The following is a 15,764-nucleotide window of genomic DNA, read 5'->3' on the forward strand; positions in this document are numbered from 1 at the left end:
GCTTCAATCTTATAGTTTACTTTATAAAGGTTTTTGTATTATTGTAATCCCTTGTCAAAATCTATCAAACAGTTCGTGGTAACGAACTGTAGTAAGGAGCGACCGGGCTCAATAGTAACCAAAACTCTAAAAAATGGAATTTTGATACCAATAGCTACATCAAAAGAATCGCATTTTAATGCTGATTTTAAATATATAAGTTTCATCAAGTTTAGTTTTGCCCATCAAAAGTTACGAGCCTGAGAAAATTTGCGTTATTTTAGAAAAAAGGGGGAAACGCCCCCTAGAAGTAATAGAATCTTAACAAAAATCACACAATCAGATTCAGCGTATCAGAGAACCCTACTGTAGAAGTTTCAAGCTCCTTTTATTTATTATTTAAGAACTAACGACACTTCTTGACTACTAAGGTCCCTGCGTCGGCCCTGCAGTGCATTCCTGCAGCGTGATTCGATCTCTGGGTCCCGTATTACCAAGCTAAGGTCAAATGCGCCACCACAGGACAGTTTCAAGCTCCTATCTATAAAAATGTGGAATTTTGTATTTTATACCAGAAGGCAGATCACGGATGAGTGTTTATTTTTTTTCCCAGGGGTGATCGTATCGACCCAGTTGTCCTAGAATGTTGCAAGAAGGCTCATTCTAACGGAAATGAAAAGTTCTAGTGCCCTTTTAAAGTGACCAAAAAAATTGGAGGGCACCTAGGCCCCCTCCCACGCTAATTATTTTACCAAAGTCAACGGATCAACATTCAGCGTAGTCGAAAAACCTTATAACTATGTCTTTGGGGACGACTTACTCCCCCACAGTCTCCGTGGGAGGGGCAACAAGTTACAAACTTTGACCAGTGCTTACATATAGTAATGGTTATTGGGAAGTGTACAGGCGTTTTCAGGAGGATTTTTTTTGGTTGGGGGGAGGGTTTGAGAAGAGGGGGATATGCTGGGGGAACTTTCCATCGAGAATTTGTCATGGGGGAAGAAAATTTCCATGAAGGGAGCGTAGGATTTACTAGCATTATTTAAAAAACAATGAAAAAATAAATATGAAAAAGTTTTTTCAGCTGGAAGTACGGAAGAGCATTAAAACTTAAAACAAACAGAAATTATTACCCATATGAGGGGCTCACCTCCTCCTAATACCTCGCTTTTTACGCTAAAGTATTTTTAGTAATTTCAACTATCCTATTCTACGGCTTTTGTGATTCAGGGGTCATTCTTAATGAATTGGGACAAAATTTTAGCTTTAGTGTAAAGAGCGAGGTACTGACGAGGGGGCGAACCCCCTCATATATGTAATAAAAATATGAGAATACAAAAGTTCTTTACGTAAGCTAATTTATAAGTTACGTAAATCTTTTACTAATAAAAAGATTCGTAAAAAATTAAAAGTTCTAGTTGCCTTTTTAATTAACCAAAGTTTTTTACTGTTTTAAAAAGAAGAATTGAGAGAAAGAGTCAAACCTTAGCGTAAAGAGCGGGGCGTTGATGAGGAAGCAACCTCTTTCATATACGAAGTAATTTCTGTTCGTTTTAAGTTTCAATGTCACTCCTTACTTTCAGTTAAAAAAACTTGTTTTTTTTATTTAATCTATCTATATATATAAAAATAAGTTGTCTGTGTGTGGATCTGTGGATGGATCAGGTGACGTCATGTTTCGGCTGACGTCATGAAATTAGTTGCCATCATTTTTGCTTTGAAGGTGACGTCATTCAAGTTATATAAGACATATGTTCGCCGTCATGTTTCGGCTGACGTCATGAAATTAGTTGCCATCATTTTTGCTTTGAAGGCGTGACGTCATTCAAGTTATATAAGACGTTTGTTCGCGTAGAATTCTATTAATGCTTAAGTTTATAATGACTGATGAAGATGCTCAAAGAGTCTATGCCAAAAAACTTGCTGCTGATAGAGAAAGTCAGAAAAGAAAGCGTGCCGAGGAACTACCAGAGCAACGCGAAAGCAGACTTGCTGCTAAAAGAGAAAGTGAAAAAAGAAGGCGTGCCGAGGAACTACTAGAGCAACGCAGAAGCAGACTTGCTGCTAAAAGAGAAAGTGAAAAAAGAAGGCGTGCCGAGGAATCAAAAGACCAGCAGGGAAACAGGCTTGAGGCTGATAGAGAAAGAAAGAACAGAAAGCATGCCGAGGAACTACCAGAGCAACGCAGAAGCAGACTTGCTGCTAAAAGAGAAAGTGAAAAAAGAAGGCGTGCCGAGGAACTACTAGAGCAACGCAGAAGCAGACTTGCTGCTAAAAGAGAAAGTGAAAAAAGAAGGCGTGCCGAGGAATCAAAAGACCAGCAGGGAAACAGGCTTGCTGCTGATAGAGAAAGTAAGAAAAGAAAGCGTGCCGAGGAATCAGAGCAATCTGAAAGTTATCGCCTGGCATTCAGGTACAACCCAGTCGATGATTATAGCTTGAGTAGATGTGTTCAAATCGGGACAATGTCTAAAATTTGTCCCTATTGCAAGGCCTTGAAATTCAATGGTGAAACAATGGGAATGTGTTGCGCCTCAGGAAAAGTTAAACTTCCTCTATTGGCTGCACCACCAGAGCCATTGAAGACTTTCCTTACTGGAACTACGTCAGAATCTAAGCGTTTTTTGTCAAAAATCAGACAATACAACTCATGTTTCCAAATGACGTCGTTTGGAGCCCAAATCGAAAATCCAGATCAATTTATGTCTACTTTCAAAGTAAAAGGGCAAATTTATCATAAAGCAGGGTCCCTTCTACCATTCTCAGGCGAGAATCATAAATTTTTACAATTGTACTTCATCAGTGATAGAAATTCTGAATTGAATGCACGTTGCGAAATTTCTCCCAACGTTGAAAGGACAATCGTTTCCCAATTGCAACATCTTTTCCACGAAAATAATAAGTTAGTGCGTCTGTTCAAAACAGCCATCGATTTGATGCCTACTGATACTCATAAAATTGTTATTTCCGCTGACAAAACGCCTCCTGGCCAACATGTGCGTAGATACAATGCTCCGACTATCGACGAAGTGGCAATCGTTATGGTCGGTGATCAGTTTTTACCTCGAGATATTATTCTACATAAGCGAAACGCTCAGTTGTTAAGAATTGCTGAAACTCATCGATGCTACGATGCCCTACAATATCCTATCATTTTTTGGGATGGAGCCGACGGCTATCACTTTAATATTAAATTGATGAATCCAGCCACTAACAAAGAAATGAATAAGAAATGCAGTGCAATGCATTATTATTCCTATAGACTAATGATTCGGCAGGATGAAGAAAATTATATTTTAAAATGCCGTGAATTGTTTCACCAATTTATGGTTGATATGTATGCTAAAATTGAATCAGAACGTTTGCTATATATCCGCCTGAATCAGACCAAGCTCCGCTCTGAACAATACATTCATTTGCGAGATGCAGTTATAAATGACGGTAATACCACAAACGTTGGAAGATTAACAATTTTACCTTCGTCATATGTTGGCAGTCCCCGTCATATGCATGAATATGCTCAAGATGCTATTGCGTATGTTCGTCTCTATGGTCGTCCAGATTTATTTATTACATTTACATGTAATCAATCTTGGGACGAGATACTGCAGCTTTTACTTCAAGGACAATCGGCGGTTCATAGGCATGACATTACGGCACGTGTCTTCCGGCAAAAGTTGAAATCACTGATAAACTACCTTGTAAAACATGAAGTGTTTGGGTCAGTGCGATGCTGGATGTACTCAGTGGAATGGCAAAAACGAGGTTTGCCACACACACATATACTAATCTGGCTACATAAAAAAATTACTTCAAACGAAATTGATGATGTGATTTCCGCTGAAATACCTGATAAAAATGTCGATAAGGGGTTACATGATATTATTGTAAAAAATATGATACATGGACCTTGCGGTGCACTGAACGAAAATTCACCATGCATGGCCAAAGGAAGGTGCACAAAGCAATATCCTCGACTTTTAGTACCCAAAACAATTACTGGCAATGATGGTTACCCACAATATAGAAGAAGATCTACTGAAGATGGCGGTAAAACAGCAATAATAAAGAAGCGTAACGGTACCACCATCGAAGTAGATAATCAGTGGGTTGTTCCATATTCCCCTCTATTATCAAAAATATTTACTGCACACATAAACGTTGAATACTGTAACTCCGTAAAGGCAATCAAATACATATGTAAATACGTCAACAAAGGCAGTGACATGGCAGTTTTTGGCTTGCAGTCCGAAATCAAAGATTTCGATGAAATCGTAGAATATCAGGCTGGAAGATACATAAGCAGTAATGAAGCTGTTTGGCGAATTCTTTCATTTCCGATACATGAACGTAGTCCAGCTGTTGTTCACTTAGCGGTACATTTACAGAATGGTCAACGTGTTTATTTCACGGAAACCAACGTGCAACAAAGAGTCCTGAATCCACCGGATACAACATTAACAGCTTTTTTTTCGCTTTGCAAAAATGATTCTTTTGCGAAAAAACTGCTGTATACTGAAGTGCCTTCGTATTACACGTGGAATACTAAAAATAAAGTATTTGAACGTCGAAAACAGGGTAAGTCAGTCGACGGCCAACCTACCATCTTCAAAGATACCACGATAGGAAGACTCTACACCGTTCACCCCAATCAACATGAATGCTTCTTTCTACGCCTGCTTTTGGTGAATGTACCCGGTCCGACATCCTTTGAGTATTTGAGGACTGTAAATGGTACTATACATGACACTTACCGTAGTGCATGCCAAGCTCTGAATTTATTGGAGAATGACCAACACTGGGATAACTGCATCAATGACGCGTGCGAAACGTCAACCCCAAGTCAAATTCGTGCATTGTTTGGCATCATTTTAACAACTTGCTCTCCATCAGCTCCTACAGATTTATGGGAAAAATATAAGTCAAAAATGTCCGAAGATATACTTCATCGAAAACAGTTAGAGACGTCAGACATGACTTTTGATTTTACACCAGAAATTTATAACTACACTTTAGTTGTTATAGAAGATTTTTGCATAAGTATGGCAAACAAACCTCTTCAGGGTTTGGGAATGCCTTCACCTAACCGTATCGCAGCTGTTTCGACATGTGTAGAATTGGATCGTGAACAAAGTTACAGTACGAGTGATCTATTGTCGTATGTACAAAATAACATTTCCAAGTTAACGTCGGAACAAAAAGACATTTATGATACGATAATGCATTGTGTCGATAACAACGTTGGAGAAATTTTCTTTTTGGATGCGCCAGGAGGTACTGGTAAAACGTTTGTGATAAAACTGATTCTGGCATCAATTCGATCTAAAAATGATATAGCGTTGGCAATTGCGTCGTCCGGAATAGCCGCAACATTGCTGCCTGGTGGAAGAACTGCTCATTCCGCTTTGAAATTGCCTCTGAACTTGCATTCTACAGAAACTCCCACGTGCAATATTTCCAAATCATCTGGGATGGGTAAAGTATTGCAGCAATGCAAACTTATTATTTGGGATGAGTGCACAATGGCACACAAAAAATCGCTCGAGGCTCTGGATCAATGCTTGAAAGATTTGCGAGGGAAGTCGAAACCCTTTGGCAGCACCTTAATATTGCTTGCGGGAGATTTCAGGCAAACATTACCTATAATACCTAGATCAACTCCTGCAGACGAAATGAATGCTTGCCTGAAAAATTCTAATTTATGGGCACACGTAAAAACATTAAAATTAACTACAAATATGCGTGTCCGATTGCAAAACGATGACTCTGGTCAAACATTTTCAGATCAATTGCTGGCAATGGGAAACGGAAAGCTCCCAGTAGACTCAATTTCAGGACGTATACAACTACCTGCTGATTTCTGTAATTTAGTGACGTCCAAAAATGAATTGATTGAAAAAGTATTTCCGAATATTCTAAAAAATTATAAAAATAATAAATGGCTAAGTGAAAGAGCGATTCTCGCACCCAAAAATATAGACGTCCACGAAATCAACAATATTGTTTTGACCAAGATTCAAGACCAGGCAGTCCTTTACAAGTCAGTCGACACAGTTTTGGAACCAAATGAAGCGGTTAATTATCCATCTGAATTTTTAAATTCCATAGATCTTTCAGGGTTTCCACCACACGTGCTACAACTAAAAATAGGCGTACCAATAATATTGTTACGTAACATAAACCCACCAAAGCTTTGCAATGGCACTCGACTTGCCGTAAAAAAAACAATGGAAAACCTAATAGAGGCCACAATCCTGACAGGGCCTTTTGAGGGTGAGGCTGTTCTTATTCCTCGCATTCCCATGATTCCAACAGATCTGCCTTTTCAATTTAAAAGATTGCAATTCCCAATTCGATTAGCATTTGCAATCACCATTAACAAAGCTCAAGGTCAATCATTAGAAAAATGTGGTATTGATCTTAATACTGATTGTTTTTCCCATGGACAATTGTACGTTGCATGTTCGAGGGTCGGTAAACCTGACAATCTATTTATATGCAGCGAGAATTGGACAGCGAAGAATGTTGTATATTCGCAAGTTTTACGCAGTTAATTTGTATTTCGGAACCAAATGAAGCGGTTAATTATCCATCTGAATTTTTAAATTCCATAGATCCTTCAGGGTGTCCACCACACCTGCTACAACTAAAAATAGGCGTACCAATAATACTTTTAAGAAATATCAACCCACCAAAGCTTTGCAATGGCACGCGACTTGCCGTAAAAAAAAAACAATGGAAAACCTAATAGATGCCACAATCTTGACAGGGCCTTATGAGGGTGAGGCTGTTCTTATTCCTCGCATTCCCATGATTCCAACGGATCTGCTTTTTCAATTTAAAAGATTGCAATTCCCAATTCGATTAGCATTTGCAACCACCATCAACAAAGCTCAAGGGCAATCACTAGAAAAATGCGGTATAGATCTTAATACAGATTGCTTTACCAATGTACAATTGTATGTTGCATCTTTGAGGGTCGGTAAACCTGACAATCTATTTATACGCACAGACAATGGGACAGCGAAGACTGTTGTATATTCACAAGTTTTACGTAGTTAATTTGTATTGTATCTATCTATCTATCTATCTATATAAAAACGAGTTGTGTGTATGCATGTTTGTTTGTTTGTAAAAAGAGCGTTTGCATATGACGTCATTATTAGTACATACGGCTTTGTATATGGACAGACAATGGGAAAGCCAAGAATGTTGTATATTCGCAATTTTTACGTAGTTTGAAACACATATATAAATCTATCTATATTCACAGGTGGGACACAGGGACACAACTACAATGGCGCGTAACTAATATGGCGCGTAACGACTTACGCGCGCGGGGGGGGCTTGGGGGGGGCGCGAAGCGCCCCCACCAACTAGGTGTTGGGGTGGCGCGAAGCGCCACCCCAACAGCTAGTCTATCTATATATATAAAAATAAGTTGTCTGTGTGTGGATCTATGGATGGATCAGGTGACGTCATGTTTCGGCTGACGTCATGAAATTAGTTGTCATCATTTTTGCTTTGAAGGTGACGTCATTCAAGTTATATAAGACATATGTTCGCCGTCATGTTTCGGCTGACGTCATGAAATTAGTTGCCATCTTTTTTGCTTTGAAGGCGTGACGTCATTCAAGTTATATAAGACGTATGTTCGCGTAGAATTCTATTAATGCTTAAGTTTATAATGACTGATGAAGATGCTCAAAGAGTCTATGCCAAAAAACTTGCTGCTGATAGAGAAAGTCAGAAAAGAAAGCGTGCCGAGGAACTACCAGAGCAACGCGAAAGCAGACTTGCTGCTAAAAGAGAAAGTGAAAAAAGAAGGCGTGCCGAGGAACTACTAGAGCAACGCAGAAGCAGACTTGCTGCTAAAAGAGAAAGTGAAAAAAGAAGGCGTGCCGAGGAATCAAAAGACCAGCAGGGAAACAGGCTTGAGGCTGATAGAGAAAGAAAGAACAGAAAGCATGCCGAGGAACTACCAGAGCAACGCAGAAGCAGACTTGCTGCTAAAAGAGAAAGTGAAAAAAGAAGGCGTGCCGAGGAACTACTAGAGCAACGCAAAAGCAGACTTGCTGCTAAAAGAGAAAGTGAAAAAAGAAGGCGTGCCGAGGAATCAAAAGACCAGCAGGGAAACAGGCTTGCTGCTGATAGAGAAAGTAAGAAAAGAAAGCGTGCCGAGGAATCAGAGCAATCTGAAAGTTATCGCCTGGCATTCAGGTACAACCCAGTCGATGATTATAGCTTGAGTAGATGTGTTCAAATCGGGACAATGTCTAAAATTTGTCCCTATTGCAAGGCCTTGAAATTCAATGGTGAAACAATGGGAATGTGTTGCGCCTCAGGAAAAGTTAAACTTCCTCTATTGGCTGCACCACCAGGGCCATTGAAGACTTTCCTTACTGGAACTACGTCAGAATCTAAGCGTTTTTTGTCAAAAATCAGACAATACAACTCATGTTTCCAAATGACGTCGTTTGGAGCCCAAATCGAAAATCCAGATCAATTTATGTCTACTTTCAAAGTAAAAGGGCAAATTTATCATAAAGCAGGGTCCCTTCTACCATTCTCAGGCGAGAATCATAAATTTTTACAATTGTACTTCATCAGTGATAGAAATTCTGAATTGAATGCACGTTGCGAAATTTCTCCCAACGTTGAAAGGACAATCGTTTCCCAATTGCAACATCTTTTCCACGAAAATAATAAGTTAGTGCGTCTGTTCAAAACAGCCATCGATTTGATGCCTACTGATACTCATAAAATTGTTATTTCCGCTGACAAAACGCCTCCTGGCCAACATGTGCGTAGATACAATGCTCCGACTATCGACGAAGTGGCAATCGTTATGGTCGGTGATCAGTTTTTACCTCGAGATATTATTCTACATAAGCGAAACGCTCAGTTGTTAAGAATTGCTGAAACTCATCGATGCTACGATGCCCTACAATATCCTATCATTTTTTGGGATGGAGCCGACGGCTATCACTTTAATATTAAATTGATGAATCCAGCCACTAACAAAGAAATGAATAAGAAATGCAGTGCAATGCATTATTATTCCTATAGACTAATGATTCGGCAGGATGAAGAAAATTATATTTTAAAATGCCGTGAATTGTTTCACCAATTTATGGTTGATATGTATGCTAAAATTGAATCAGAACGTTTGCTATATATCCGCCTGAATCAGACCAAGCTCCGCTCTGAACAATACATTCATTTGCGAGATGCAGTTATAAATGACGGTAATACCACAAACGTTGGAAGATTAACAATTTTACCTTCGTCATATGTTGGCAGTCCCCGTCATATGCATGAATATGCTCAAGATGCTATTGCGTATGTTCGTCTCTATGGTCGTCCAGATTTATTTATTACATTTACATGTAATCAATCTTGGGACGAGATACTGCAGCTTTTACTTCAAGGACAATCGGCGGTTCATAGGCATGATATTACGGCACGTGTCTTCCGGCAATAGTTGAAATCACTGATAAACTACCTTGTAAAACATGAAGTGTTTGGGTCAGTGCGATGCTGGATGTACTCAGTGGAATGGCAAAAACGAGGTTTGCCACACGCACATATACTAATCTGGCTACATAAAAAAATTACTTCAAACGAAATTGATGATGTGATTTCCGCTGAAATACCTGATAAAAATGTCGATAAGGGGTTACATGATATTATTGTAAAAAATATGATACATGGACCTTGCGGTGCACTGAACGAAAATTCACCATGCATGGCCAAAGGAAGGTGCACAAAGCAATATCCTCGACTTTTAGTACCCAAAACAATTACTGGCAATGATGGTTACCCACAATATAGAAGAAGATCTACTGAAGATGGCGGTAAAACAGCAATAATAAAGAAGCGTAACGGTACCACCATCGAAGTAGATAACCAGTGGGTTGTTCCATATTCCCCTTTATTATCAAAAACATTTAATGCACACATAAACGTTGAATACTGTAACTCCGTAAAGGCAATCAAATACATATGTAAATACGTCAACAAAGGCAGTGACATGGCAGTTTTTGGCTTGCAGTCCGAAATCAAAGATTTCGATGAAATCGTAGAATATCAGGCTGGAAGATACATAAGCAGTAATGAAGCTGTTTGGCGAATTCTTTCATTTCCGATACATGAACGTAGTCCAGCTGTTGTTCACTTAGCGGTACATTTACAGAATGGTCAACGTGTTTATTTCACGGAAACCAACGTGCAACAAAGAGTCCTGAATCCACCGGATACAACATTAACAGCTTTTTTTTCGCTTTGCAAAAATGATTCTTTTGCGAAAAAACTGCTGTATACTGAAGTGCCTTCGTATTACACGTGGAATACTAAAAATAAAGTATTTGAACGTCGAAAACAGGGTAAGTCAGTCGACGGCCAACCTACCATCTTCAAAGATACCACGATAGGAAGACTCTACACCGTTCACCCCAATCAACATGAATGCTTCTTTCTACGCCTGCTTTTGGTGAATGTACCCGGTCCGACATCCTTTGAGTATTTGAGGAGTGATTTTACACCAGAAATTTATAACTACACTTTAGTTGTTATAGAAGATTTTTGCATAAGTATGGCAAACAAACCTCTTCAGGGTTTGGGAATGCCTTCACCTAACCGTATCGCTGCTGTTTCGACATGTGTAGAATTGGATCGTGAACAAAGTTACAGTACGAGTGATCTATTGTCGTATGTACAAAATAACATTTCCAAGTTAACGTCGGAACAAAAAGACATTTATGATACGATAATGCATTGTGTCGATAACAACGTTGGAGAAATTTTCTTTTTGGATGCGCCAGGAGGTACTGGTAAAACGTTTGTGATAAAACTGATTCTGGCATCAATTCGATCTAAAAATGATATAGCGTTGGCAATTGCGTCGTCCGGAATAGCCGCAACATTGCTGCCTGGTGGAAGAACTGCTCATTCCGCTTTGAAATTGCCTCTGAACTTGCATTCTACAGAAACTCCCACGTGCAATATTTCCAAATCATCTGGGATGGGTAAAGTATTGCAGCAATGCAAACTTATTATTTGGGATGAGTGCACAATGGCACACAAAAAATCGCTCGAGGCTCTGGATCAATGCTTGAAAGATTTGCGAGGGAAGTCGAAACCCTTTGGCAGCACCTTAATATTGCTTGCGGGAGATTTCAGGCAAACATTACCTATAATACCTAGATCAACTCCTGCAGACGAAATGAATGCTTGCCTGAAAAATTCTAATTTATGGGCACACGTAAAAACATTAAAATTAACTACAAATATGCGTGTCCGATTGCAAAACGATGACTCTGGTCAAACATTTTCAGATCAATTGCTGGCAATGGGAAACGGAAAGCTCCCAGTAGACTCAATTTCAGGACGTATACAACTACCTGCTGATTTCTGTAATTTAGTGACGTCCAAAAATGAATTGATTGAAAAAGTATTTCCGAATATTCTAAAAAATTATAAAAATAATAAATGGCTAAGTGAAAGAGCGATTCTCGCACCCAAAAATATAGACGTCCACGAAATCAACAATATTGTTTTGACCAAGATTCAAGACCAGGCAGTCCTTTACAAGTCAGTCGACACAGTTTTGGAACCAAATGAAGCGGTTAATTATCCATCTGAATTTTTAAATTCCATAGATCTTTCAGGGTTTCCACCACACGTGCTACAACTAAAAATAGGCGTACCAATAATATTGTTACGTAACATAAACCCACCAAAGCTTTGCAATGGCACTCGACTTGCCGTAAAAAAAAACAATGGAAAACCTAATAGAGGCCAAAATCCTGACAGGGCCTTTTGAGGGTGAGGCTGTTCTTATTCCTCGCATTCCCATGATTCCAACAGATCTGCCTTTTCAATTTAAAAGATTGCAATTCCCAATTCGATTAGCATTTGCAATCACCATTAACAAAGCTCAAGGTCAATCATTAGAAAAATGTGGTATTGATCTTAATACTGATTGTTTTTCCCATGGACAATTGTACGTTGCATGTTCGAGGGTCGGTAAACCTGACAATCTATTTATATGCAGCGAGAATTGGACAGCGAAGAATGTTGTATATTCGCAAGTTTTACGCAGTTAATTTGTATTTCGGAACCAAATGAAGCGGTTAATTATCCATCTGAATTTTTAAATTCCATAGATCCTTCAGGGTGTCCACCACACCTGCTACAACTAAAAATAGGCGTACCAATAATACTTTTAAGAAATATCAACCCACCAAAGCTTTGCAATGGCACGCGACTTGCCGTAAAAAAAAAACAATGGAAAACCTAATAGATGCCACAATCTTGACAGGGCCTTATGAGGGTGAGGCTGTTCTTATTCCTCGCATTCCCATGATTCCAACGGATCTGCTTTTTCAATTTAAAAGATTGCAATTCCCAATTCGATTAGCATTTGCAACCACCATCAACAAAGCTCAAGGGCAAACACTAGAAAAATGCGGTATAGATCTTAATACAGATTGCTTTACCAATGTACAATTGTATGTTGCATCTTTGAGGGTCGGTAAACCTGACAATCTATTTATACGCACAGACAATGGACAGCGAAAACTGTTGTATATTCACAAGTTTTACGTAGTTAATTTGTATTGTATCTATCTATCTATCTATCTATATAAAAACGAGTTGTGTGTATGCATGTTTGTTTGTTTGTAAAAAGAGCGTTTGCATATGACGTCATTATTAGTACATACGGCTTTGTATATGGACAGACAATGGGAAAGCCAAGAATGTTGTATATTCGCAATTTTTACGTAGTTTGAAACACATATATAAATCTATCTATATTCACAGGTGGGACACAGGGACACAACTACAATGGCGCGTAACTAATATGGCGCGTAACTAATATGGCACGTAACGACTTACGCGCGCGGGGGGGCTTGGGGGGGGGGCGCGAAGCGCCCCCACCAACTAGGTGTTGGGGTGGCGCGAAGCGCCACCCCAACAGCTAGTCTATCTATATATATAAAAATAAGTTGTCTGTGTGTGGATCTATGGATGGATCAGGTGACGTCATGTTTCGGCTGACGTCATGAAATTAGTTGCCATCATTTTTGCTTTGAAGGTGACGTCATTCAAGTTATATAAGACATATGTTCGCCGTCATGTTTCGGCTGACGTCATGAAATTAGTTGCCATCATTTTTACTTTGAAGGCGTGACGTCATTCAAGTTATATAAGACGTATGTTCGCGTAGAATTCTATTAATGCTTAAGTTTATAATGACTGATGAAGATGCTCAAAGAGTCTATGCCAAAAAACTTGCTGCTGATAGAGAAAGTCAGAAAAGAAAGCGTGCCGAGGAACTACCAGAGCAACGCGAAAGCAGACTTGCTGCTAAAAGAGAAAGTGAAAAAAGAAGGCGTGCCGAGGAACTACTAGAGCAACGCAGAAGCAGACTTGCTGCTAAAAGAGAAAGTGAAAAAAGAAGGCGTGCCGAGGAATCAAAAGACCAGCAGGGAAACAGGCTTGAGGCTGATAGAGAAAGAAAGAACAGAAAGCATGCCGAGGAACTACCAGAGCAACGCAGAAGCAGACTTGCTGCTAAAAGAGAAAGTGAAAAAAGAAGGCGTGCCGAGGAACTACTAGAGCAACGCAAAAGCAGACTTGCTGCTAAAAGAGAAAGTGAAAAAAGAAGGCGTGCCGAGGAATCAAAAGACCAGCAGGGAAAAAGGCTTGCTGCTGATAGAGAAAGTAAGAAAAGAAAGCGTGCCGAGGAATCAGAGCATTCTGAAAGTTATCGCCTGGCATTCAGGTACAACCCAGTCGATGATTATAGCTTGAGTAGATGTGTTCAAATCGGGACAATGTCTAAAATTTGTCCCTATTGCAAGGCCTTGAAATTCAATGGTGAAACAATGGGAATGTGTTGCGCCTCAGGAAAAGTTAAACTTCCTCTATTGGCTGCACCACCAGAGCCATTGAAGACTTTCCTTACTGGAACTACGTCAGAATCTAAGCGTTTTTTGTCAAAAATCAGACAATACAACTCATGTTTCCAAATGACGTCGTTTGGAGCCCAAATCGAAAATCCAGATCAATTTATGTCTACTTTCAAAGTAAAAGGGCAAATTTATCATAAAGCAGGGTCCCTTCTACCATTCTCAGGCGAGAATCATAAATTTTTACAATTGTACTTCATCAGTGATAGAAATTCTGAATTGAATGCACGTTGCGAAATTTCTCCCAACGTTGAAAGGACAATCGTTTCCCAATTGCAACATCTTTTCCACGAAAATAATAAGTTAGTGCGTCTGTTCAAAACAGCCATCGATTTGATGCCTACTGATACTCATAAAATTGTTATTTCCGCTGACAAAACGCCTCCTGGCCAACATGTGCGTAGATACAATGCTCCGACTATCGACGAAGTGGCAATCGTTATGGTCTGTCGAGTGACGTCGTGTTTGTCCGCATATGACGTCTGAATTATTTCACACTAATACAAAAGAAGAAAAAAACTAAAAAAGGTAAAAACTACAAAAAAAACTAAAAAGAAAAAAAAACTAAAAAAGGTAAAAACTAAAAACTAAAAAAAAAACTGAAAAAACTAAAAAAGGCAAAAACTACAAAAAAAACTAAAAACTAATAAAAAAACTAAAAAAGCTAAAAAACTAAAAAAACTAAAAAACTAAAAAGCTAAAAAAAAAGGTAAAAACCAATAAAAAACTAAAAAGAAAAAAAGGAAAAAAACTAAAAAAAAATTTTCATCTAAAAAACTAAAAAAAACTAACAAAGGTAAGAACTAAAAAGAAAAAAATAAATGACGACACTCAAAGAGAAAGCGACCGGGACAAAAGGAATGTTCGATTAGCAATCAACAAAGCACCGGGACACAGGGAGTATAAATGACGACCAGGACATAAGTAAAAAAAAACTAAAAAAATCTATATATATAAAAATAAGTTGTCTGTGTGTGGATCTGTGGATCTGTGGATCAGGTGAACTGTCTGTCGAGTGACGTCGTGTTTGTCCGCATATGACGTCTGAATTATTTCACACTAATACAAAGAAGAAAAAAAAACTAAAAAAGGTAAAAACTACAAAAAAAACTAAAAAGAAAAAAAAAAATAAAAAAGCTAAAAAACTAAAAAAACTAAAAAAAGGTAAAAAACTAAAAACTAAAAAAAAAAACTGAAAAAATTAAAAAAGGCAAAAACTACAAAAAAAACTAAAAACTAATAAAAAAACTAAAACAGCTAAAAAACTAAAAAAACTAAAAAACTAAAAAAGCTAAAAAAAAGGTAAAAACCAATAAAAAACTAAAAAGAAAAAAAGGAAAAAAACTAAAAAAAAATTTTCATCTAAAAAACTAAAAAAAACTAAAAAAGGTAAGAACTAAAAAAGAAAAAAATAAATGACGACACTCAAAGAGAAAGCGACCGGGACAAAAGGAATGTTCGATTAGCAATCAACAAAGCACCGGGACACAGGGAGTATAAATGACGACCAGGACATAAGTAAAAAAAAACTAAAAAAACTAAAAAGAAGGTAAAAACTACAAAAAAACTAAAAAGAAAAAAAAACTAAAAACTAATAAAAAAACTAAAAAATCTAAAAATCTAAATAAACTAAAAAAGAAAAAAAAGAAAAAAGGAAAAAAATAAAGGAGAAAAACAAAACTAAAAAACGAATGTATATACAGACCGGTACACCGGGATACAAATGACGACCGGGACACAGGGAATATAAATGACGACCGGGACACAGGGACACAACTACAACGGGGACACCGGGGGAAACAGGGGGAT

Source organism: Artemia franciscana, chromosome 11 (genome assembly GCF_032884065.1).
Source record: "Artemia franciscana chromosome 11, ASM3288406v1, whole genome shotgun sequence".
In the NCBI taxonomy this organism is placed as follows: Eukaryota; Metazoa; Arthropoda; class Branchiopoda; order Anostraca; family Artemiidae; genus Artemia; species Artemia franciscana.